A 25262-nucleotide genomic window follows, 5' to 3' on the forward strand; every position below is an offset into this window, starting at 1 on the left:
AATGCTCAGAATCTTCCAAAGAAACCTGATCAATTAGAGAAAGTTTTCCTGGTTCGAGCATTGAGAGGAGGGCTGGGGCAACCCATCTGATGGCTCTCACCAGGGACCAAAGCAGTTGCCACTCCCTCCTGGCATAGGGCCAGGATGGAGACACTCAGGAGAGCAGATTGGTTGTGAAGGGTTTGTACTGGCACCAGGAGAACTCAGAAAATACCTTTTTCTCCCCTCTCTCCTCCTCTTCTCTCCTCCCCGCACCTCTCTCCTCCCCTCCCTTCCTCTCTTCCTTTTTTCTTTATTCTCTTCTTCCTTTCTTTTTTATATGATAAGAAAAGCAATCCACAACTCTTTATCCAAAACCCCCATGTGAGGTATGTTTTGGAATTCAGAATATTCCAAGCTTTAGAAAGGTAATTGAGTGATAGATGTAGTCATACATCTATTATGGCGTAATATATATACCCCAAGCAAGGTCTGAGGAACCACTTTTTTATTATTTGCAGTTTAATTCATGGATATTATCATTCAATAGCAAACAGATTGACTATGAATAACTTCACATTAGGCTAGTTCAGGTTTTGCACTTACAAAAACCTTTCGATTTTCAGAGCTTTTGGATTTTGGCATCTTGGATAAGGGCATGTGGACTTTAAAAAATCTCCCTTGATTACATATAATTAGAATACATTGATTTTACAGGCACAGTTTGATGAGTTTTAACAAATGTGTTCACACAATCAAGACACAGAATGCTTCTACCATCCCAAGATTTCCCTCGTGTCCCCTCAGTGTAGGCCCAGGCCACTGACCTACTTTCTACTAACATAAGCTAAATTTGTTTTTCTCCTAGAATTTTCTGTAAAATAAATCATAGAGTATGTACTCTTTTTATGTCTGGCTTCCTTTGGTCAGCTTACTGTTCCAAAGACTCATCCATTTTGGTGCATGTGTCAGTAGTTTGTTCCTTTTCATTGCTGAATAGTATTCCATTGTTGATGTACCACAATTTGTTTATCCACTTACCTGTTGAAGGACATTTGCATTTTTCTTCATTTTTGCTGTTAGGAATAAAGATTATAGACAATTGTTTACGAATTAAAAAAAATTATTTGGCTAAGTAACTAAAAGTAGAATTACTTGATTAGAGCATAAGTGTATGCTTTACTTTAGAAGAAACTCTACAGCTGTCTTTTAGTGGCTTTACCATATTGCCTTCCAAGCAGCAGTGTATGAGAGTTTTGGTGGTTCCACATCCTTGATAACATGTGGTATTGTCAGTCTTTTAAAATTGTAGTTGTTCTGGTGGCTTAATGGCACCTTTAATGAGGTTTTAGTTTGCATTTCCCTAATGACTTAAGAGAAAGTCCTTAGCCAAATTAAACTTAACAGAGTTAATTGAGCAAAGAATGATTCTCGAATCAGAGTAGGCTCAGAAAGACTCCAGTGCAGCTACGTGGTGGAAGATTTATGGACAGAAAAAGAAAAGTGGCATACGGAAAATGGAGGTGAGGTATAGAAACAGGCAGGTTGGTTGTAGCTTGGTGTTTGCCTTATTTGACCACAGTTTGAACAGTTGGCTACCTTTGATTGGCCAAAACTCAGTGATTGGCACAAGAGTAGGTTACAGTCTGTTTATACCTCCATTTAGGTAATAGTTCACAATGTACAGAGAAACCTTTAGGCTGAACGTAAAATATGTAAGGAAGCAGTTTTAGGTTAAACTTGATTTAACTTGAGTAATGATACTAAACATTTTTTTCATGTGCATATTTACCATTGCTATAGTTTATTTTGTATAGTGTTTGTTCCATTTATTAAAAAAATTTAAAAATTGAGTTGTTTTTATTATTGAGTTGGAAGGGTTTTATTTTTTAAAATGTATTCTGGACACAAGTCTTTTGTCAAGTATATGTAGTGCAAATATTTTCTTTCAGTCTGTAGCTTGCCTTTTTATTTTCTTAATGGGTATCTTTCAAAAAAATGGAAGTTTTAAATTTGAATGGAATTCAGTTTGTCTTTTAAAGCTTGTACTTTTTTGTTCAACTAAGGGATATTAGCTTACCATCTTTTTTGGTTGAATATTATGTGTTTATAGACAAGAAATGGTCACTAAAGCAAAATAACTGAAAATTATCTTAGAATATGAAGGCAACTGATGTTTTTGAGAACCTGCTATATGCCTGGCTCTATGCTTAAGACTCTCTTATGTCATTAATCTTCAGAGCAAACCTCTGGAGTTTTTAAAGGGTATGTAATAGAAGTTCAAGGGATATTATATGACTTGGTCAAAGTTATACAGCTGCTCAGCAGAGAAGACAGAATTTGAAATTAGGTCTTTTGAATAATGATAATAATAATGATAGCTTCCATTATGGAATACTTAACTCATGCCATTCGTACTGTACTAAGTGCTTCATGTAGAGTAATTTAAACTAGTCATCACAACCATCCTTTGAAATGAATAATATTATTTTACAGATGAGAAAGCTGAGGCCCAGAGATGGTAAGTATTCTGACCAATGCCATATAGCTCTTAGCCTCGACTTTCCCTGCTTTATTCCAGTCTCTTTTAGGATTCATATTTAAGAGGATATGTGTTGGGTTGCACATCTTTGGTTTGTAAGTCACGACACTTCTAGGAAGCTTGGTTCTTCACTGGCCTGGCTACGAAATGGTAGTTTCTGTAGGTGAAGATTTAAGAAAGGATTGCAATCATTTTTCTTTGTTTCAGTCCTCCAGTTCTGTAATTATTTCCTAGGAAGTTGGTTTAGAACCCCATTCCAGAGAATCCCTGGGTATTTGAAATGTGGTTGCACCCATTTAATCAAGTTTTCCTGAAAATGCAGCATCTTGGTTTTGACTGTTTGTGCTCTGATTTTATAGGCTTAATCTAATGGTTTGATTCCAGATTCCCAAAGTACTGCTTTTGATTTGAAAGGATAATTTTTGCATTGCCTATAGAAGTTTGCATTTTACAATAATTTTAAAAGAAGTTACCTCAAGTTGCAAATATGGCCTAATATAAACCTTGCTTCACTACTTCCATCAGTATCATTTCTCTTTAGAGCTGCATCTCATCATTTTCTCTTCTCTTCCAATATGTTTTATTATAAAATCAGACACATTAACTATTTCTCAGTACACTGTCACCTCCAACTTCACCATAGAAGTCTGTGAGTCTTATTCATTCTCATTCTCTCTCACTCAGACACAACGCACAGCAACACATGTACACACATGCACCCACATTTAGGGTTAAAAAAACTTCTATGAAGAGGTTTGGTGTGCTGTGATACCAGACCTCAAAAAAAAAAAATTCTAGAAGTCACTCTTTTTCCTCATCTTAAAGTGAAAAAGCTCTAGATTATTTTCTATGAAACATCTATGAGAACAGGTGATGACTCACTCAAAAGATGGGTTACCTTTATGAAAAGTGTAGAATTTCTCATGAGGACAATGGGCCAGAGTATTTGAAATCTGAACTGCTCAGGTCGCGAGGTCACTAGATCTTTCTCTCACATAAATGATTCGGGACAGCCCACCTCTTTCAGCTGTAGCCATTAAAATTGGTCTTCCCTCTCTCTCTCTTTTTTCTTATAATATGTATAATCTTTTTTTTTTTTTTAATTTTACTTTAAGTTCTGGGCTCTTCACTGGCTTCCTTTTAAAGGGGAACTTGTTGTACAGAGGCCTGAACTCTTGTCATCTTTTAGACTGGAAACGTCAGCTCTCAGGTACCAGGAATGGGGTGGGATGACAAAGGGCATTGGGCCCCGGACACTCCTCAGTTTGAGAACTAGCTCATGACACCAGCCTTTCAACTGCATGTACCCCTAAAGGTGTATGTTGACTTTCCAAGTGGTATGGGTGTGCAGAAATTGATTTTAATCAATTTCTAATCTTTACTTGTCTTCCATTTGTATTTTTTTAATGCTCTCTGAGAACTCACCTGTATTCATATTTACCCCTAAGTAGAATCTTATTCTGGTGGATTGTCCCAGAGTGTAAACACCTTTGTGACCAAACAAAGTCATAAATAGAAATATTGTTTTAGAGAAGCTTAATTAAAGTATCTCAAATTGGTGAGGATTTTCTATCTTGCCCTGTTTTGTACATATTTCCATTTAGGGTGGAGAGATGCTCTGAATTCAGAACCTCCAAAATGGTGTAGATTAATAATTATGGCTCTTTAAAATGTATATTTAATTTTTAATATGGAGTGTTTTCTCAGACTACAAAATTTTTCAAGATACATTTGCCAACACCCTTGGATAAAAGTTATACATGATTTCTTTTGGATTTGGTATATTACTGCCTAAGGTAGCAAAAGCCTATTTTATCACATTGTGCAATGAACTATTTACTCTGAATTTTAAAGATTTTCTACCTACTATTAAAAATATGCTTTCAAATGTATGATGAAAATTTCAGATTACTACTTAAAATGTGTGAAGAGGTTCATAATTTTTCTAAGTTATTTTAGGGATATGTGAGCAGGAGAGCTGGCAGACTACTGATGTGAGACTGTGCTAGAATGTCCAGCACTCTCTGACCTCCAGGAAGATGGTTGAAGCCTTGGTGGAAGTGATTCATTGAAGATCTGCCATGCACTTGTATGTGGACAGGTGACTCACTGATGATGTGCCATATACTTGTACCTGAACAGGTGACTCACTGATGGTCTTCTATTCTTGTATGTGGAGAGGTAGATCACCGACCACCTGCCATGCACATGTATATGGACAGGTCCAAATCCAAAAACAAATCATGTGTAAGTTCTATCTCTGGGTGTTAGCAAATGTATCTTGAATAATTTGGTAGTCGTGGAGAACATCCTATTTAAAAGATTAAACATACATTTGAAAGAGTCAGTATCAGCTGGGCGTGGTGGCTCATGACTGTAATCGCAGCACTATGGGAGGCGGAGGTGGGCAGATCATGAGGTCAGGAGATAGAGATCATCCTGGCTAACACAGTGAAACCCTGTCTCTACTAAAAATACAAAAAATTCGCCATGCATGGTGGCACGCACCTGTAATCCCAGCTACTTGGGAGGCTGAGGCAGGAGAATTGCTTGAACCTGGGAGGCGAAGGTTGCAGTGAGCCAAGATCGTGCCACTGCACTCCAGCCTAGGTGACAGAGGAGATTCTGTCTCAAAAAAAAAAAAAAAAAAAAAAGAGTCAGTATCACTACTCTGCACCATTTTGGATGTCTTGAATTTGGAACATCACAATACGGATCTAGCTCCACCCTAAAAAAAATACATACAGAGATGATAATTGGTTATTACTATCAGTGACTTTAAAACATTTTCATGAATAACTCTTTTTATATATCCACTTGTTAATAAACTTCATTTTCTCTCTACGTTAATATGGCAAAAAAGCCAAACAAACCAATTTTGACTGACATCCTTTTCAAACTTCTTGAAAGTTTTTGTTTATGGCATATCTTGTTTTATTTATTTCTATTGAGAATATTGGTTCTGATGTAAAATATTTCAATTACCTGCCACATTTGAGGAGCCTGAGTGCTATGTAAATTGAAGAAGTGTAGAACATGGCTTAAAGCCAGGTAGCCCTCATAAATGTAATTTTTACTGCGCAGCTGCATTTATCCTCCGAGGAAGAACAGTACTCGAAATACAGCAGTTTAGTCACCCGGTTTTTAAAAAAAGCCAAAACAAACAAACATAACACAACACAAAAACTATGCCTAAACAAAGAAAAGCAGAGGATATAATAAAAGGAATATGAAAGTAGCTTGCACTTACAATAGATTTAGAAAGACTAAAACCTAAATAAGCTGGGGCTTTCAGAACATTCTAGCAACCATGAAAAAGAAGTTAAAAAAGTGTTGGGAGAAACAGAAGACCCAGGCAGGCCAAACTTGCTGCTTGTAGTGAGGGATGTACTATAGACAGGTGAGGGAGAAATAAAGGACAGCTTACCTGTTATTTTCCTTTTGTCTTTCCTGTTTGGGTAGAAAAAATACTAAGAGGAAACTGAAGCCCAAGTAGAAGCAGCAGGACCTATGTGTTCTCCATTAGCTCAGCAATTCTGGCCAATATCTCTTAGAATCCTACGAAAACTAGAGAATGAAACTGATGAACAACTGTTAGGGCTATTTGAGGACTGGAAATGAGCAAGTAGCATTCTAATAAAAAAAAATACAACATGAAAGTGGTTTCATGAATGCTATAATGTACAAATATTTGTTACGCATTTACTGGGTCCCAGGCACCGTGCTGGGGGCTGGGGCTGTACCAGGGAACTGAGGGACACTGCCCTCATTTTCTTGGAGTGTGCAGTCAGTGGGAGGCACAATGCCGAGTGGTTTGGGAAGGGAAAGATAGGGTGCATGAGATACTGGTCGAGTGCCCTTTCCAGGTATGGGAACCACAGTTTGAATTTCCGGTCAACAGTATGGAATAGATCATCAAAGCCCTGCTTTGGGAAGTGATGAAGCAGTGGTCACAGGGACTTCCCATGACTTCATCAAGTCCCCACCACCAACCCTACTTCTTTCCTTGACAGGGGATAATTTGAAAATCTTTCTTTCTTTCATTCGTTCATTCATTCAACAACACCAAATGAAGAAAGTGTTTTTTAAGCATCTATTGTGTTTCAGGAGCTGTTATAGGCACTAGGGATATGGTAGTGAACAAAAGGATTAAAATCCCTGCCCTCTTGGAACAGACATTCCAGTGGTAGATTCAGAAAACAGACAAGATAAATAGATAAAATACATATATGTTAGATGTAGGTGAGTTCTAAAATGTCAGCAGGATAGTGGGGTTTGAGTTGTTTGTGCAACAGGTTGCAATTTTATATAGTGTGTCCAAGCAAAGTCTCACCAAGAAGGTGACTGTGAAGTAAAAAGTGAAAAGAAATCAAGATATTCACTATATAGTTATCTGGCAGAAGAGTGTTTAGGTTGAGGAAATAGCAAGTGCAAAGGCCCTGAGGCAGGGATACCTGAGACACAGCAGGCTACTGGAGTGGCTGGAGCAGCGTGAACAAAGTTAAAAATAGTAGACGGTGCAGTCAAAGATTTACCCAAGGGTCAGATCACATTGGGTCTTGTAGATCACTGCAGAACTTTGGTTTTGACTGAGTGAGGTTGCTTTTGAGTAATGAGGAAAGAATGAGGATCAACAAGACCCGACTTATGTTTTCAGGGTCACTGGCTGAGGATCGGTTGGTAAAGGGCCAAACATGGGAGTAGGTGACAGATGCTACTGCCTGATACGTGGATTGTGGGGGCAGAGATGCTGAAACGTAATCAGATTCTGAGTATATTTTGACATTAGAGCTGCAGTATTTGCAGACAGATTGGGTGTAGAATGTGAGATAAACAGAGGAATCAACTATAACACCAAGGCTTTTAGCCTGAGGGAGTCAAAGAAAGGATTTTCACTTATTGAGATGAGAAGGCGGTAGGAAGAGCTAGTTTGTGGTTATGGCAAGCCAGTTATCAGAAGCTCAGTGTTCAACATGGTTCAGTTTGGGAAACTTAGACGTTCAAATGGAGATGCCACATAGACAGGCAGATATTCAGGCCCGGTGTTCAGAGGCAAGCCGGGCTGCAGGCATCAGCACACAGATGCGGCAGAAGCTGTGAGTCTGGATGTAACCAGGAGGAGTGAGTGTGGTTAGGACAGAGAAGAGGTCCAAAGACTGAGTTCTGGGATGCTTCAAAATTCAGGACTCAAGGAAATGAAGAGGAGCTGGAGAAGCAGTAGCCAGAAATTTGAAATGGAAAACCCAAGTGGGTATGGCTTCCTGGAAACCAAATGAAGAAAGTGATTCAAGGAAGAGTGGGAGATCAGAGAAAGGTAATGGACAGGGAGTACCTGGACTTTGGCAAAGGATGTGACCAAGTCCAATCAACAAGGAAAGAAAAAACTGTACACTGAGTGGAAAAGGTAAGCCAGATTTATAGATAACATCCCAGTTCTATTAAAGGATACTGATTTGTGGAATATTACTAATTCAGGTAGTATGTCTTAAACATTCAAAATCCTTGGCCCTAATTAGTAAACTTGTCAACAGTTTTTGCAGCTTGTGGTGGGAGGCCAATAATTTTTTTCAATATAAAATTATGATATTAAATATGCATTTTCAAATCTACACATTCTCTAGCTTCTCACCATGGGGACTCTGATGTGCCTCCTAGGGTGTTGTGTCATGCTCTTGAGTTGAAGGGAAGTCACAAAGGTCTCTAAGTTTCCCAGGTCACTGGTCTCGGCCCAGTCTTCTCAGTTTTTTAAAAAATCCATGTCTTGGATGGAAGCATATAGCAAATCATTACATTTGCCGAGGTCTTAAGTAATAGCAAATACATCACATGATGAGCTCTGAACTTAATAGGAACTTGAGTAAGAGTTGGTGATCTCTTTGATTTTTAAGTACAGGGAAGGTGTCAGAAGGCTGGAATATTGAAAATGTAGTTTTAAATTCAAAATTAAAGAATTAGACCATAACCAACTGACCACTGAGTCAAATATGGCCAAGAATCTGGAGTGTATAACTAAAAGGATGGTTTGTGACTACTCTGAAAAGGAAGCAATATGATGTGGCCTCCCATGCTGCTCTCGTTCTATCGCAAGACATGGTTCCCACACTGGCAGAACAGAATCTAAGAGTCTAAAGCAGAGTAGGGACATGGATGAAACTGGAAACCATCATTCTCAGCAAACTATTGCAAGGACAAAAAACCAAACACCGCATGTTCTCACTCATAGGTGGGAATTGAACAATGAGAACACATGGACACAAGAAGGGGAACATCACACACTGGGGACTGTTGTGGGGTGGGGGGAGCAGGGAGGGATAGCATTAGGAGATATACCTAATGTTAAATGACGAGTTAATGGGTGCAGCACACCAACATGGCACATGTATACTTATGTAACAAACCTGCACATTGCGTACATGTACCCTAAAACTTAAAGTATAATAATAATAATAATAATAATAAAGCAATTTGTAAAGCATAAAGTATGAAATAAATATCAGTTATTCTAGGTTGGAGAAATGTTGCTCAAATGATAGTAGCTACCTAAAGTATCTATGGGAACTTAGCTAACTTAAGGAAGGAGTAGCACCTAGAGCAAGAGCAGTGATAATTGACATTGTCTTTGACCTGGGAAGAGTGTACCTGAAGGTCTATAGTTAGGTCTATATTTTTAGAGGTACATAGGCAAATTGGATTGTGACTACAAAGCCTCATGAAAATAGTGAGAAGATTGGATACCATCCCCATGAGGAATATTTGAAGGAATTAAGAAGTCTTGAAAGTGGTGATAGTGGTGATGGTAGGAGTGAGGTAACCATTTTCAAATAGTTGAGGATTGCTAGGTGGTGAAAGGATTTAGTATGTTCTGTTTGGTCTCAAGGGGTAGCAATTGAGCACAATGGATGAATCTAGACTTCTGGTCACAGAAAGACAGGGCTTTTTGATAGAGGTATGGCATGGTTACAGCAGGACCAGAGAAGTCCCCACCAGTGGAGGCTTCCAACATGGACTAGATGTCCACCTGGCAGGGAAGAGAATTCGTGGATCAGATGGATGGTTAGGCATGATGACCCCTTACAATACCTTAAAAGCTATTGCAATAAATATTTTAAAAAGCCATAAGATGAAATAAAGAGCAATAATAAACCCACAAAAGTGGTACAAATGAAAAACTAATACAGTATAACAAGTATTTTCATAGTATTTACTATGTATTGTAAGTAATCTAAAGTGCCTTCCAACCTCAGAAGTCCATCATTTCATTACATCGTCTATGTATTTATTTATCTTTCTATGTATCCATGTAATACTCATGAGCATACTGTACTGTCATCTTCTGGAAGCTCTGTTATGACTGCAATTTCCCTATTATTTAATCCCGTGTTTAGAAAGGTCATTTAAACTGAGATGTAATCTTTAATTTTTTCCCGCCCTGCTTTGGCTGCCTGACTCTTGTCTTAACCATTCATGTGCCTTAGAAACTGCAGACTCCAGAGAGCCTTCATATTATGTGAAAGGATTTTCCAAGGCCAAGCTAACTGCATTCAATCTTTATCTCAAATGAAAGAACAACTTTGATCTGTCAACTGTGAAAAGTAAACTGGGCATGACCTTCACTCATCACCAATCATCTCACTTAATGACGTTTGTTAATTTTATTCTAATATTAGATCATGGTCCTTCTTTGTTCTGTCAGAGTTTTTTCATCCAAAGTCTAACTATTTCCATTTATACGTATAAGGAGAGCTTAGAAGCCCAGTGTGTTGGATATGAAGTTTATTGAAATACATCTCAAATTTTAAAGACAGTTTGTTGTATTTGCTATTTGCCTAAGAAAGTGGAGAAAATGAAGAGATCGACTTTAAAGTCAAATACACTTTAAAGTACTCACTTCATTGCCCTTGACACCCTGAGCCTTTCTTTTGCTGTGTGATTGTGTGTTCTAGCTCAGTTGCTTCTGTTTTACCTTTTCACCCGGAAGGCCCCCAAATGACAATTATTGCTTCTTAAAGAATACAACTTCAGAGAAGCTGTCACCGTGAATCAGGCTAGACCCAACTTGAAGAAACCTCCTGGGATCTGAAATGCTTCAAGTGTTTTATGTGATTGAACCTTTTGTTTGCTGAAAAGATACCAGAGCATCCAAAGCAGGTTATCTTTTCACAGCATGGCAGAGGATAGGCTAATCCATTTTCTCATGAACAGTCTGAAATAAGCTAAATATAATTAGTTGTATAACACTTTACATTAATTCTCAAGTATTTTAGTACCTCTTAAAACACTTCCCTTTAAATTCACATTTAACATTTGTAATCCAAACTGATGGTTTAAATATTCAAACCTGTTTATGACATACACAGATAAGAATTAAAATAACCTGGAAACTATTTGGTTAAAATCACTGGTCTAGGTAAGAAAATTGTGTCTACCATTAAACTGGAATTGACTCAATCCATACTCATTTACTACCTGATGCCCTTGAACTGTGAGCCATGTCACTCTCTCCCTGTCCCATTCATATCAGAAGGCTAAAATAATTTGGACAAAGAGTACAGTCAGTGTTTGCAGCTTCCCCATCCATGGGTTCAACCAAGAGCAAATCAAAAATATTCCAGGAAAGAAACAATGCCCTAAAAACTATTGAAATAAAAAATTTTGAAAAGCCATAAGAAGAAATAAACAGCAATAATAAAAAATCAATCCCATAAAAAATGATGCAAATAAAAAACTAATACAGCATAACAAGTATTTACATAGTATTTACTATGTATCATAAGTAATCTAGAGATGATTTAAAAGTATACATGAGAATATACATAGGTTATATGCAATTACCATGCCATTTCATACAAAGACTTTGAGCATCCTTGGAATTTGGTATCCAAGGGAGGTCCTGGAACTAATCCCCTGCAGATACACAGGGATGATTATGCATGTAAAATTCCTCATCCTCTTCTTCCCAATACAGGCTTCTATGAAGGAATAACAAAAATGGAAGGGATAAAGAAACAACATGTGTTAAATTTGTTTAAAAAATTTATTACACACACACACACTTGCCTCAAGTAAGTATGTAGGCAGATAATTATTTTCATAGCTATATTCCTATATATTGAATTAATTGAATTATTAAAGAATGATATAAATCAAATAAAGTTCCTAATCAATTTTATTTCAATATAGCATAAAATTATAAAAAAGCAATAAAGCAATGTCTATCAAATTGCTTTCGTTAGAATGTCCAGTGCTTTTTCATTGAATAAACATGAACAAATATAAACTGTCAAAATTATTATCAGTAATGTGCTGGAAATAATAATCTGCAGTATCGGGGTTAATAACCTGTGGAAGTGACTGGATTTGGTACCTCAGTTCTTGAATCTTCCCAGCACGTCACCAAGAATGACAACCATTTTAGACATTTTGACTTGAAATTAGGCTTGAAAATAGCTACTCTCTTGGGGTGAGTTAACATTTAATGTTGGGCAAATAGAAATGACTGCTGATTTTCATTCTTTATATTAATTCCATGGGGAGGGTGAGCTAGTAAAACATTTGTGTGAGCTGGTCATTATTTGAAATTTATTTACCAAAGTGGCTTACGTAATAATCATCCCCGTGCTAAATCAGTCAGTCAACAAGTTTTTATTGAGTCCCCACTGGATTAGAGTAATGTACAGTAATGATGTATTCAGTAGTGTACAGATGTATGCAGCAAAGATTAGACATGAGCTCGACCCCCAAGGCCTTACAAGCCATTAGAGGAGACAAACAGACACATATCATCAACTGAAATGTAACCAGATGACTTAACTCCCAGGGCATGGAAGAGTAATGGCTGGGCTGGGATTGTTCTGGAGGGTGATGGGATGGGTTAAATGTGGGAAACTTCCATGATGTAGGTGCTTTGCTCTGGGTTGGGTTGAAGAAAGTTAGTGGCTTGGTAGAGGAGAAAAGCAATTTTGCTTAGTGAATACAGTGTAACTTGGACAAAGACTGAAGTAGAGGATGGGAGTCTGTTTGTTTATTTTATCTGGAGGTATAGCAAGATGGAGAAACATACAGGGAAGACAGATAATGGATAGAATTATTTGAAACCAAGATTAGCAGGGTTGTCACTGGAGGGGTATAAGTCACATACCCAATAAAGCTCTATTTTAGCTTTGTTGGAGTCTGATAGACAAAAAATTGCACGCTTTTAATGTATATGTCTTGATGAGTTTGGATATATGCATACCAAACTCTGATACCATTACCTTAACTAAAGCAATAACCATATTCATCATCTCCAAAAATGTCCTTGTGTTTGTTTGTGTTTCTCTTCTTCCTTTTCTTTGGTAGGAACACTTACCATGAGACTTATGCTCTTAACATTTTAAAATTCACAATACCACAGTGTTAACTATAGGTACTTGTTGTACAGCTGAACTCTAGGATATATTCATCTTACATAACAGAAACTTTATATTCATTGAAAAATTCCCTATTTCCCCTTTCCCCTAGTCTTTGGCAAACATCATTCTATTCTCAGCTTCTGTGGTATTCACAGAAGCTATGTGGGTATACCCAGTCTGTAGTATTCTGTTATGGCAGCAGAAAATGGACTTAGACAGATGTCTATCTTTTGTAAACCAGCAATACTCAGTGCATAATTCTGTTGCAGTGAGTATGTTGTCATCTTTGTTTTACTTCTCTGTCTTTCCCTAAAGACTGTAAGTACCCTGGGGATGATAACCTAGTCTTATTCATCTTTGCATTCCTATCATTTAACAGAACACTTAGCGAACGAGGGAAGAAGCCCAGACTGTACTGTCATTTGGGGGAGACTGTGAAATAGAGTGGATGTTTTTAGAAAGGAGAAGCCACTGAAGGTCAGTCTTGCTGGGGAAGGTGGCTTCACAGAGGAGTTGGAACTGTTTTGGATCTTGAAAGGTGTACTGTGCATTGGAAGTTGGTGAGGAAGGTGGGCACAACCACGGAGAGAGAGGCAGAATGCCTGTCCTTTCTTACTTTGAAGCTAAATATGCCTCTCTGTGGCTTCTACTGGTTGTTCCTAGTTCATTATCTTCAGATTACACAAAACAGGCCTAATCCCTTTCTCTAGATAGCCCTGTAATGTTTGAAAAGTGTAGGTTTCCCTGAGCCTTCTTTTCTCATGGTGAGCCTTCCTGACACCGTGTCACCCATATTCTCTTCTTAGCTGCTCTGCATCCGGGTTCCCCTAGTATTGGGCAGCAAAAGAGGTCAGGACTAACACCACCATGCCTCAGGTAGAGGCTTCTGTAAACAGACTATACTGCACCACCACTCTTGGTGGCCACATCTAGTTATTTACTCGTGTTGACCTTAGTGCCACTGAGGACCATTGAGGATTATTGCACACATAAAATTATGTCTCCCCTATTTATAATTACCCATTAGTGTCACTTATCATTCATTCACTCTCTCCCTCAGTCATTCTACGAACATTTGTTAAGCATTTACTATGTGTGAGGCACTGTCTTAGGTGATGGGGACATCAGATCTAGCAGAGTGCCTGACATAAATGTGGGAACTTGTGTTTATCTCTGTTGAATATCATCTTGTCAGATTGGGTTGGGATCACCAATCTTTCTCTGTCTCTATCTCTTTCTTGCTCTCCCTTCTTTTCTCTCTCTCTCTCGGGTGTGTGCATGTATGTGATATAGACATAAAGATATAGAGTATGCATAGTGTATATATGTATATGTATGTGTGTTTATGCATATATATATATTCTGGTGTTTGTGAAGTTTCCCATTTATGTATTGATGAGTCTAATTAGGTAGAGGGAAGAAAGTTTCTCATGGAGGTAGATTATGGATTATAATCTTAGACAACATTAAAATCATAACTGTTCCAAGATTCTGGGATAGAGAAAAATAGTGTGTGTGTGGGAGATGAGGCTGGGTAGCATATTTGTGATAAGCATGGGTTTTGGAGTCAGACCTCCTGAGATCGAATGTGGATTCCATCACTTACCTGCTATGTGACTGAGGGCAAAATGCTTAGATTCCCCAAGTTTCAGTGCCATTTGTATATATTCCTGTATACTCAGGAATAATAATAGCTTCTGTTCAAAGGGTTATTGTGGTAATTAAATGAGATTATGTGTATAAAGTGGTTAGTATAGTGTCTGAGACGTATTAAAGATCAATAGATGGTAGATAAAATTATGTAAGAAAAAGAACTGACTTTCAAGGAAGGAAAATGGGACTCAATGATGTCAAAGTCCATTGGAACCAACTTTAGAGGCTATTTGAACTAAAGTTGTACTGGAATTTGACATTGAATTTTGCTGGGTTTCAGACAGTTCTGAAAAATATTTTTACTGGAGCAAAATGTTGGTTGTGACAAAACTTACTGCCATAGGAGTTGACTTGGATTGGTAAGTAGTTAAATTAATTGTAAAAAAAAAATCTCTGAATCTCAAATGTGGCTTCTTTACTTACTTTTTACACATTTCACTTTCCACAATAACTCAAAATAGGTGGTATAATTTTTCTGTAACATCTGAATGAATTATACTTCTACCATATTAGTTAGTAGCTTTGCATAGCTTGTAGCTTATATTTTATTAATTAAAATGGTTTGGTTTGTTCTTATGTGCCCATGTGAAGGACTTTTAAATAAGTCGTAGGAAAAATAATTACTGGAAAATAACCAGCTGTCTCGTCTTTGACTCAGATGTTTCCAGCATTGTCAATTTTAGTCTGTTTCAGAGCAAACCAAGAGAGTCTACATTGATGAGTTAAGGATATTGCCAAACTTGGTTTTTAAGGTACTTGGGATATTACTTATAATTTCTTAATAAATTCCAGCAGCCCTTTTTGATAATTAGGGAATAAGAAAAGCCCTCAGCAGCATGCCAGTACAGTGGAGTAATGGCCGTTAAAGACATGAGCTTTGGGACTATTTGAAAACAAATGGTCATTTCACCAGAAAAGTAAAACAAACTGAGCAGTTTTACTCAGCTTTCCTTCTTCGGCTCTGTGCCATATTTATAGGTCAACTCCAACTAGTCAGTCCTGGTAAGTTTTTTCTTTGTCAGCTATATGAGTTTCACCAAGGCAGGGCTTAGCTCTGTTCTCACTCCATGCTCTGATAGCAGGTACATGTTTAATTTCTTTATTTGAAGAAAGTGCTCCAATAAAATAAAATTATAAAACAATTAAACAGAATTGAAGCCAGTCGGCTCCAGTTTATCCTGGATGAAGATTGCAAATAAATGCATGTATAATAAATTTTGCCTTTCTGTTTCATCTTTTACATTTTAGTAGCATTTTGATTTAACACACTTATTTTACATTGATGGTAGCATTGTAGGGAATTTTAAGTTATATATTAGTTCTTCTACCTCATTCAGGGTATAGCTTTCTGACAATTGTGTAAAATTAACTGTATGATGATTCCTTAAGAAAAAAGAGCTCATTTTCTACCCCTTAAATAATCTACAAGGTGTTAAAATGTGATGAAAATAAAAGAAGAAGGAAAATACATTTGATAAAATGCCCACTTTTCAGTTGGACAATTGGAGTGGATTGGTTTGTTTTTGTTGAAAATATGCTAAGTAATGAAATAATAAAGCTTTAAAGAATTGTTGGTGGGCAAAAAGGCAGGAGAAATAGGAAGCAGGTGGGACTTGGTGTTAGGTTTATGCACCATGCTTGGTGACTTTAGTTTTCTTTTTTTGTGGACTGCATTAAATTGCTGTTACAATTTTTGGTTAAGTCTAGCTAGTATCAGTTATTTAACTGTTCCCTTTGGCTTCTGAAGAAAAAAGAATGGTAGAAAGAATGGAACATGAATGTCATTTGGTCAAAAGATTCAGGTTCCTCTAATGGCAGGACTCCAGACACTGATACTTATCTTTGGGCAGAAGTCTGGAAAAGGTGGCTATGAAGAAGTTGAGAACCTAAACTAGGCATGGTTCCTTCAGCAAATTCTCACAGAGGCTTGGGCTCATGAAACAACCAAGAGTAAGAACCTTGAGATTGCTACCTCTTCATCTTAGAGATGAAGAAACTGAGGCTGCATATGGAAAGGCTGGAGGCTAGAGAGGTGACATGAAGTCACTCATCAAGTCAGGGCAAAGCCAGTGTTATGATGCATGGCTCTCTTACCATATGACATTATAGCTGGCATTATAACTGCCATCACAGTAGGTAGCAGGATACCTGCAGAGTTGTAGAGGCTGATGGTAAATTAGACAAGAGCACAGATCACTGGGCTGGGCAACAAAAAATCTAGGTCAAACTTGTTTCCCTGAGTCTTTGGACAAGTCACAAATGCTCTAGATATCAGTTTTCTGATTGACAGATGACTACATAATTGCCCCATTGACCTCAATGGATCAAATGAAATGTGGGTTGTGAAGATGCTATGACAACCAAAGACAATAAATGTATAGGGCATTACAGAATACCATTGGCCATTCCTTCCTTAAAGAATTCTCAACAATTATTCAGAGCTGCCAAAGCATCTTAATTCACTACCACCCAACAGAAGACAAGAAAATTATCTGGCAACTCAGATGAACCTGCATCCCACCCACAGTCTTAGTTATTAAATTTTTGAGAAGCTTGCTTTTAACTCAGCAAGTTGTAAACATTTATATCATTTATTTATTCATGAACTCATTTATTGAATAGATGAAGCACAAAAAATAGTAGACATAGTGCCTGCCTTTCCCTCAAGGGAAAAACAAACAGATAAATAAATGTGATTTATATGGCAAGTGTTGTATATTAAGGACTTGGAAAGACTAAGAGAGGAAGTAAAGGGTTATGAGGAGGTTTTAAGAAAGAAGTGGTCTTGAAGGTTGAGTAATATAGGGACCTGCTAAGAAGGTAAAGATATGCTGAGATTTTGACCAAGAGAGGAACCTTAATAAAGTCATGAGAATGTGACAGTAAGAGGCATGTATGGGAAATGTTGTGCTGTCCAGTGAGACAGAGGGTAGGGAATATGGGGAGACTGTTGAGAAATGGGTCTACACAGGCAAGTGAGGTCAATCACGAAAGTCCTTGGTTAGTAGCTAGGGAGATTAGTGTTTTTCCAACAGACTTGGGAGGACATTAATATTTATTCTATAACAACATTTTTTTCAGCTAAAAATGAGACAAGCTGATTAATTAAATTTATAAATCATTTGCACAAGTACAAGGAAATGTAAGAAAACTACTAATTCAACGATCTGGAACTACAGTTATAACCATTGAGTGGACATTGTTGTAGACTTTTCTCTATGCACACATACAAATAGATTAAAAGAGAAAGATACTTTTTATAAAAACAGGATTGTTTTCTGGTTCTGGCAACAATTATACAAATACAAATAAAATATATAAATCTGGAAAAAAGATCATTTCTGGTATGATGGCATGCCAGAAATAGGTTTAAGCCGTAAACTTATGAATGGATGCTGTGATGATTTTGAAAGATACTAGGCTGGATAAAGGGATTAGAGGCTGAGGTTTTAATGCCCATATAGACATTGGAAATATGGCATTGGGCCTGACTGAGGCAGGGAGCTGGAACACAGATCCCTACTTAAACTGGGACCCTGGAAATGAAAAGTTACTTCCTTAGTAAAAGGAGACTAGCCAAAAAAAAAAAAAAAAATACTCACTGGCTCAGGTAGTGTGACTAGAAAATTTGTTACTTTTTGGAACTCTGGATGGGAAAATATGAGAGAAATGAAAACTCCTGGTCACGAAAAATAGATGTAAAGTTGACATTTACATTCTCAATTTAATGCTGGAATATGTAAGCTGAGAAACTAACATCAAAACTATTCCAGACAAAAGCAAAAGTTAAATAATTATATAGCAAGACTTTTACACTCCAGGATGTGCAGGTATTCTGGGGGAAAATGGAGGGAAACAAGTAAAACCTGTAAATTCCATGGGGAAATAATCTATAATGAGAGTCAGCAGGCTGTATGAATAGGAAGGCTAGTATTCCCACAAACTTGAAATAATAGCACAATCTGTGAAAGACTATAAAATAACCATGCTTCAAATGGTTAAAATGATAAAAGAAATGAAAATCATAAGGAGAGAACAATACACTGTGAAGAGATAAATTTGAAGAAAAAATAGAGCTTCTAGAAATACGGGCATGTCATTGATATCTCCATGAATGAGTTATGTGTTAGATTACAAGCAGCTGAAGAAAGAATTAGTGAATTGGAAGACAACTGAGAAAATTATGTAGAATGTAGCACAGAGAGATAAAGAGATGGAAAAGACTGAAAAAATATTTACAAGAAATTATAGATTCTGAGATATTGGAGAAGGGGCAATTCTTGAGATAATGGCTTAAAATTTTCCAAAACTGATGAAAAATACCAGCTTTTAAAGAACTATGTACTCAGTGGCATGCAGGTAAATGTTAACAACCAGCTCTTCACGATTGAAAAAAGCCCTGATTTATAGTGTGTGTTAATTGTTGTGGTGTAAATACTGTCATTATGGCTGATTTCAGGTTACCAGTATGACTTCACTGAAAAGGGGATTGGGAAGAGATGTGCATAACTGGCTCTCATGAGCCAGTATGAGCTGACTTCAGAACACAACTGCATATGCTAAATGCAGTAATTATTCCTCAGAAGAGAATCTGTCTTTTGTGTCTATAAAATATTATCATTGTCATGGATGTTCTACAGTTTCACTACAATGTGTCAAAAATTGTAGTGAAACTGTAGAATATCCATGACAAGGATAATATCTTAGTTATAGACACAAAAGACAGATTCTCTTTTGAGGAATAATTACTCTGATGGTAGACTTCTCATTGGTTTAAACCAATCAGAGCCAATCCTTGGTACTGAGCATGGGATCAGGGAGCCCAAGCATAGAAGTCATGTAGAGGAGGGGTGGACATCTAAATGAAAACTCTTGCTGTTAGGAAGGGGGAAGGGAAATGAATATGAGGTGAAAAACCTAGCTGTATCTATAATATGGTATATGCTTTTCAATCAGAAGATTCAGGCTTTTCTTCATTTTGGAGAAATTTTTTTATTCTCATTATCTTTGAATGACTTTTATATTCCATGTATTTGATTCTATACCTAAGGGAGACCAAAAACTTGTCCTTATTCTAGGCTGTCCATGTCATTCTTCTATATTTTCCTCTTATTTTAATCTCTGCCTTTTTTTCTATGCATTTGCTAAGATTGTTCAAGCCTTTGTGTGTGTGTGTGTGTGTGTGTGTGTGTGTTGGGGGGCAGGGGAGAGGATAATCATTTACTTTTCAGCTGAGTTAGTCTTCAATTTTTTTTCTTAGTTTTTCAGTTTCCCTTTTCATCTCGTTTACCTTGTTTTTTGAATAACATCCCTATGAAATTATTATATATATTGAAGTGCTCATGGGGAACACTCTTCTATTCCACGGTATGTAGAATGACATTTGTTTAATCTGGTCTCTACCTCTGGGTAGACGTTACTGATTTACAGAAGTTACTGATATGGAGAAGGGAGCCAATGAGTGATACAAATGAAAGTTCCTGGATGGAGGTGCACTTTCATTTTGTTAGTTGTGTGATAAGGAGAGTTCCAGCTTTGAGTAGTCCCCTTAGGTGTGTATTGCCTTCTCTTTCCCCAACCCTCATCCTCTCTTGCCTAACTGCCATAGACTGTGACTGACATCTCCACTCTGCACAGAAAAGAGTATTAGGTTCTAATAAATTGCTTCCATAAATTTGGTAGCATAAATTTGACGGGACTTTAGGAAGTTAATTGACTGGAAGCGGGTAGGCTTCCTTGAGCCTGAGAATATGGTTTCCTCTCATCCTCCTGGATATGACCTGAATTTACTTGATGTCCAGCAGGTTCTAGACATGCAGCCTTTGCAGCAGGGGGTGAATTGGTCAGGACTCTTTTTTAAAAGTAGCAGAAATCCAATCTGAGTTAGTATAAACAAAGCAAAATATAAAAGAGAGATGCTCTAGCTTATATGCTGAAATGATGGGGTGAGCAGAGGAACTGGTCTCTTGAATGATGAGGTCCAGGAAATGGCACCTCAGGGCTTCCTTGTCACCTCTCATTTCTACTTCTCTCTACCTTCTAGCTGTCTTCTCTCCAGCTGACTGGTTCCATGACACTCCAGGAGCCCAGGATGTTATGTTCTTATAGTCTACTGACCAGAGAGGAAAGAAAGCTCTTTCCCTCCAGACCTCTGAGAAAACCCAGAGGAAGATTCTGATTGGCTCCTACTGATGATGTGTCCAGCTGTGGGTGGGATTCTGGGATAGTAAATTGGCAGCTTTCATCAGAAATAGGTGTTCTCTAAAAAAGCAATGGAGGAGGTGATAGTCTGAGCACATAAAATAACACATTTTCACTGAGGGGAGGAATAAAAGCCTCCATATGCTTTGCAGGAACTAAATTCACCCCTGCTGAGCTGTCAGGGGATATGACCCTTCATTCACATCCAAGTATATGAGTGCCATTTGATACCTTTACCATGCTCCTCTTTACCAAGCCCAGAAAAATGGCACTTGTTGATTTTCTAACCTCAAATAAAAATGAAACCCAGGATGTTTCCAGGTTCAGCTTAATTCTGACCAGTTGTCACTTCCTCAGCCGAAGAACTGGTATGGAAATAGGTATTCGGCATCTGCTGCTTTGTGTTATGGCTAATGCATGAGAGAGACACTTTTCCAGAACCAAAGAACCCCAGTTACACTGCTGAGGATGAAGAAAGACTGCAGGGGACCAACTGGTTTTCGTTTGGACCACGATTAAGAGAAGGTTCAGTTGTTCTAACGCTTTTAAAATCAGCTTTGCTCCAAAGCACTTGGGTTATGTATTTGCCATCTTGCAGAAAGACTCAGCATTTGAGATGTAAGCCAATGCTTTTAGCCCACTTATAAAAGACACTGCTGCCCTGGGCCCTGCTGGCTGCAGGAGCTGACTGGGCTGGAAGCCAGCTCTGAGACTGACTATGATAGTGCATACCATTTAATACGAACGGGAGAATGGTGACGTGGTTTAGCTTAGGAGCAATGCTAATTGTTTACTGGATACATTTTACACAGCCCAGGCCATTTATTTTAGCCAAATTTCTCTCATTATTACATAATAAAACCTGACATTTAAAAAAGCACATTTACTTATTTATTGAAAAAGCTAGTATGCAGCATATCCTTCTTCTAGGTTCACATACTAAAAATCAATGTCCTGGGGAAAGAAAGTAACAAAATTATAAAGTCTATAGATGGGACGATTAGAAGTGACCTGATTTCAGTGACTTTAAGTTTTATGAGGGAAGAAACTGCTGTCTTGTTCGTTTAATTATTGTTTTTTAATTTTATATCTAGTGTTAAGCACAATGCCTGGCATGTTGTAGGGAGTCATTAAATCTTCATTTAATTAATGAATAAGTAAATGAATACATAAAACATTTAGGAGCAAGAACTGACCAAAGATTCAAATGAAGATTCAGATAAAACCAAGTCTAAATATGTGCTTGCATACAATGATGGATGGTCACATGAGAACAAAATCTATCTAGTTTTCTGCCTACCCTATTTTATCTGGAATAGGAAGTAGAAACTCCAAACCTTCATACAAGTGGATTGTCCTTGCAAGATGTCTGTCTTACCACAAGTTTCCAGAAATTGCATAAGCCCAGCTTGCCAAATTTCTATCTTTAGTTTCTTAACCAAAGTGTTTCAAGATAAATTTAGTTAGATTTTTAGTCAAACACGACTTAAGTGGCTATATGTAAAGAGTAACTGAGAATCCTTACCTCAGCTTTGGTATTTGTGGAGTTAGGATCAGGTACATACTTTGTGGGGCCTAGTGTAAAATGAAAATGTGGAGCCCTTTTAAAAAAATATTAAGCATTTCCTCCTTTTACCTCTGGTAGAATTCGGCTGTGAATCCATCTGGTCCTAGACTCCTTTTGGTTGGTAAGCTATTGATTATTGCCACAATTTCAGAGCCTGTTATTGGTCTGTTCAGAGATTCAACTTCTTCCTGGTTTAGTCTTGGGAGGGTGTATGTGTCGAGGAATTTATCCATTTCTTCTAGATTTTCTAGTTTATTTGCATAGAGGTGTTTGTAGTATTCTCTGATGGTAGTTTGTATTTCTGTGGGATCGGTGGTGATATCCCCTTTATCGTTTTTTATTGCATCTATTTGATTCTTCTCTCTTTTCTTCTTTATTAGTCTTGCTAGTGGTCTATCAATTTTGTTGATCCTTTCAGAAAACCAGCTCCTGGATTCATTAATTTTTTGAAGGGTTTTTTGTGTCTCTATTTCCTTCAGTTCTGCTCTGATTTTAGTTATTTCTTGCCATCTGCTAGCTTTTGAATGTGTTTGCTCTTGCTTTTCTAGCTTTTAATTGTGATGTTAGGGTGTCAATTTTGGATCTTTCCTGCTTTCTCTTGTGGGCATTTAGTGCTATAAATTTCCCCCTACACACTGCTTTGAATGTGTCCCAGAGATTCTGGTATGTTGTGTCTTTGTTCTCGTTGGTTTCAAAGAGCATCTTTATTTCTGCCTTTATTTCATTATGTACCCAGCAGTCATTCAGGAGCAGGTTGTTCAGTTTCCATGTAGTTGAGCAGTTTTGAGTGAGTTTCTTAATCCTGAGTTCTAGTTTGATTGCACTGTGGTCTGAGAGACAGTTTGTTATAATTTCTGTTCTTTTACATTTGCTGAGGAAATTCCTTCTGAAACTATTCCAATCAATAGAAAAAGAGGGAATCCTCCCTAACTCATTTTATGAGGCCAGCATCATCCTGATACCAAAGCCGGGCAGAGATACAACCAAAAAAGAGAATTTTAGACCAATATTCTTGATGAACAGTGATGCAAAAATCCTCAATAAAATACTGGCAAACTGAATCCAGCAGCACATCAAAAAGCTTATCCACCATGATCAAGTGGGCTTCATTCCTGGGATGCAAGGCTGGTTCAACATACGGAAATCAATAAATGTAATCCAGCATATAAACAGAACCAAAGACAAAAACCACATGATTATCTCAATAGATGCAGAAAAGGCCTTTGACAAAATTCAACAACCCTTCATGCTAAAATCTCTCAATAAATTAGGTATTGATGGGACGTATCTCAAAATAATAAGAGCTATCTATGACAAACCCACAGCCAATATCATACTGAATGGGCAAAAACTGGAAGCATTCCCTTTGAAAACTGGCACAAGACAGGGATGCCCTCTCTCACCACTTCTATTCAACATAGTGTTGGAAGTTCTGGCCAGGGCAATTAGGCAGGAGAAAGAAATAAAGAGTATTCAATTAGGAAAAGAGGAAGTCAAATTGTCCCTGTTTGCAGATGAGATGATTGTATATCTAGAAAACCCCATCGTCTCAGCTCAAAATCTCCTTAAGCTGATAAGCAACTTCAGCAAAGTCTCAGGATACAAAATCAATGTACAAAAATCACAAGCATTCTTATACACCAATAACAGACAAACAGAGAGCCAAATCATGAGTGAACTCCCATTCACAATTGCTTCAAAGAGAATAAAATACCTAGGAATCCAACTTACAAGGGACGTGAAGGACCCCTTCAAGGAGAACTACAAACCACTGCTCAATGAAATAAAAGAGGATACAAACAAATGGAAGAACATTCCATGCTCATGGGTAGGAAGAATCAATATCATGAAAATGGCCATACTGCCCAATGTAATTTACAGATTCAATGCCATCCCCATCAAGCTACCAATGACTTTCTTCACAGAACTGGAAAAAACTACTTTAGAGTTCATATGGAACCAAAAAAGAGCCTGCATTGCCAAGTCAATCCTAAGCAAAAAGAACAAAGCTGGAGACATTGTGCTACCTGACTTCAAACTATACTACAAGGCTACAATAACCAAAACAGCATGGTACTGGTACCAAAACAGAGATATAGATCAATGGAACAGAATAGAGCCCTCAGAAATAACGCCGCATATCTACAACTATCTGATCTTTGAGAAACCTGAGAAAAACAAGCCATGGGGAAAGGATTCCCTGTTTAATAAATGGTGCTGGGAAAACTGGCTAGCCATATGTAGAAAGCTGAAACTGGATCCCTTCCTTACACCTTATACAAAAATCAATTCAAGATGGATTAAAGACTTAAATGTTAGACCTAAAACCATAAAAACCCTAGAAGAAAACCTAGGCATTACCATTCAGGACATAGGCATGGGCAAGGACTTTGTGTCTAAAACACCAAAAGCAATGGCAACAAAAGCCAAAATTGACAAATGGGATCTAATTAAACTAAAGAGCTTCTGCACAGCAAAAGAAACTACCATCAGAGTGAACAGGCAACCTACAAAATGGGAGAAAATTTTCGCAACCTACTCATCTGACAAAGGGCTAATATCCAGAATCTACAATGAACTCAAACAAATTTAGAAGAGAAAAACAACACCATCAAAAGGTGGGCAAAGGACATGAACAGACACTTCTCAAAAGAAGACATTTATGCAGCCAAAAAACACATGAAAAAATGCTCACCATCATTGGCCATCAGAGAAATGCAAATCAAAACCACAGTGAGATACCATCTCACACCAGTTAGAATGGCAATCATTAAAAAGTCAGGAAACAACAGGTGCTGGAGAGGATGTGGAGAAACATGAACACTTTTACACTGTTGGTGGGACTGTAAACTAGTTCAACCATTGTGGAAGTCAGTGTGGCGATTCCTCAGGGATGTAGAACTAGAAATACTATTTGACCCAGCCATCC

Source organism: Pongo pygmaeus, chromosome 7 (assembly GCF_028885625.2).
Source record: "Pongo pygmaeus isolate AG05252 chromosome 7, NHGRI_mPonPyg2-v2.0_pri, whole genome shotgun sequence".
NCBI classification, from domain to species: Eukaryota; Metazoa; Chordata; class Mammalia; order Primates; family Hominidae; genus Pongo; species Pongo pygmaeus.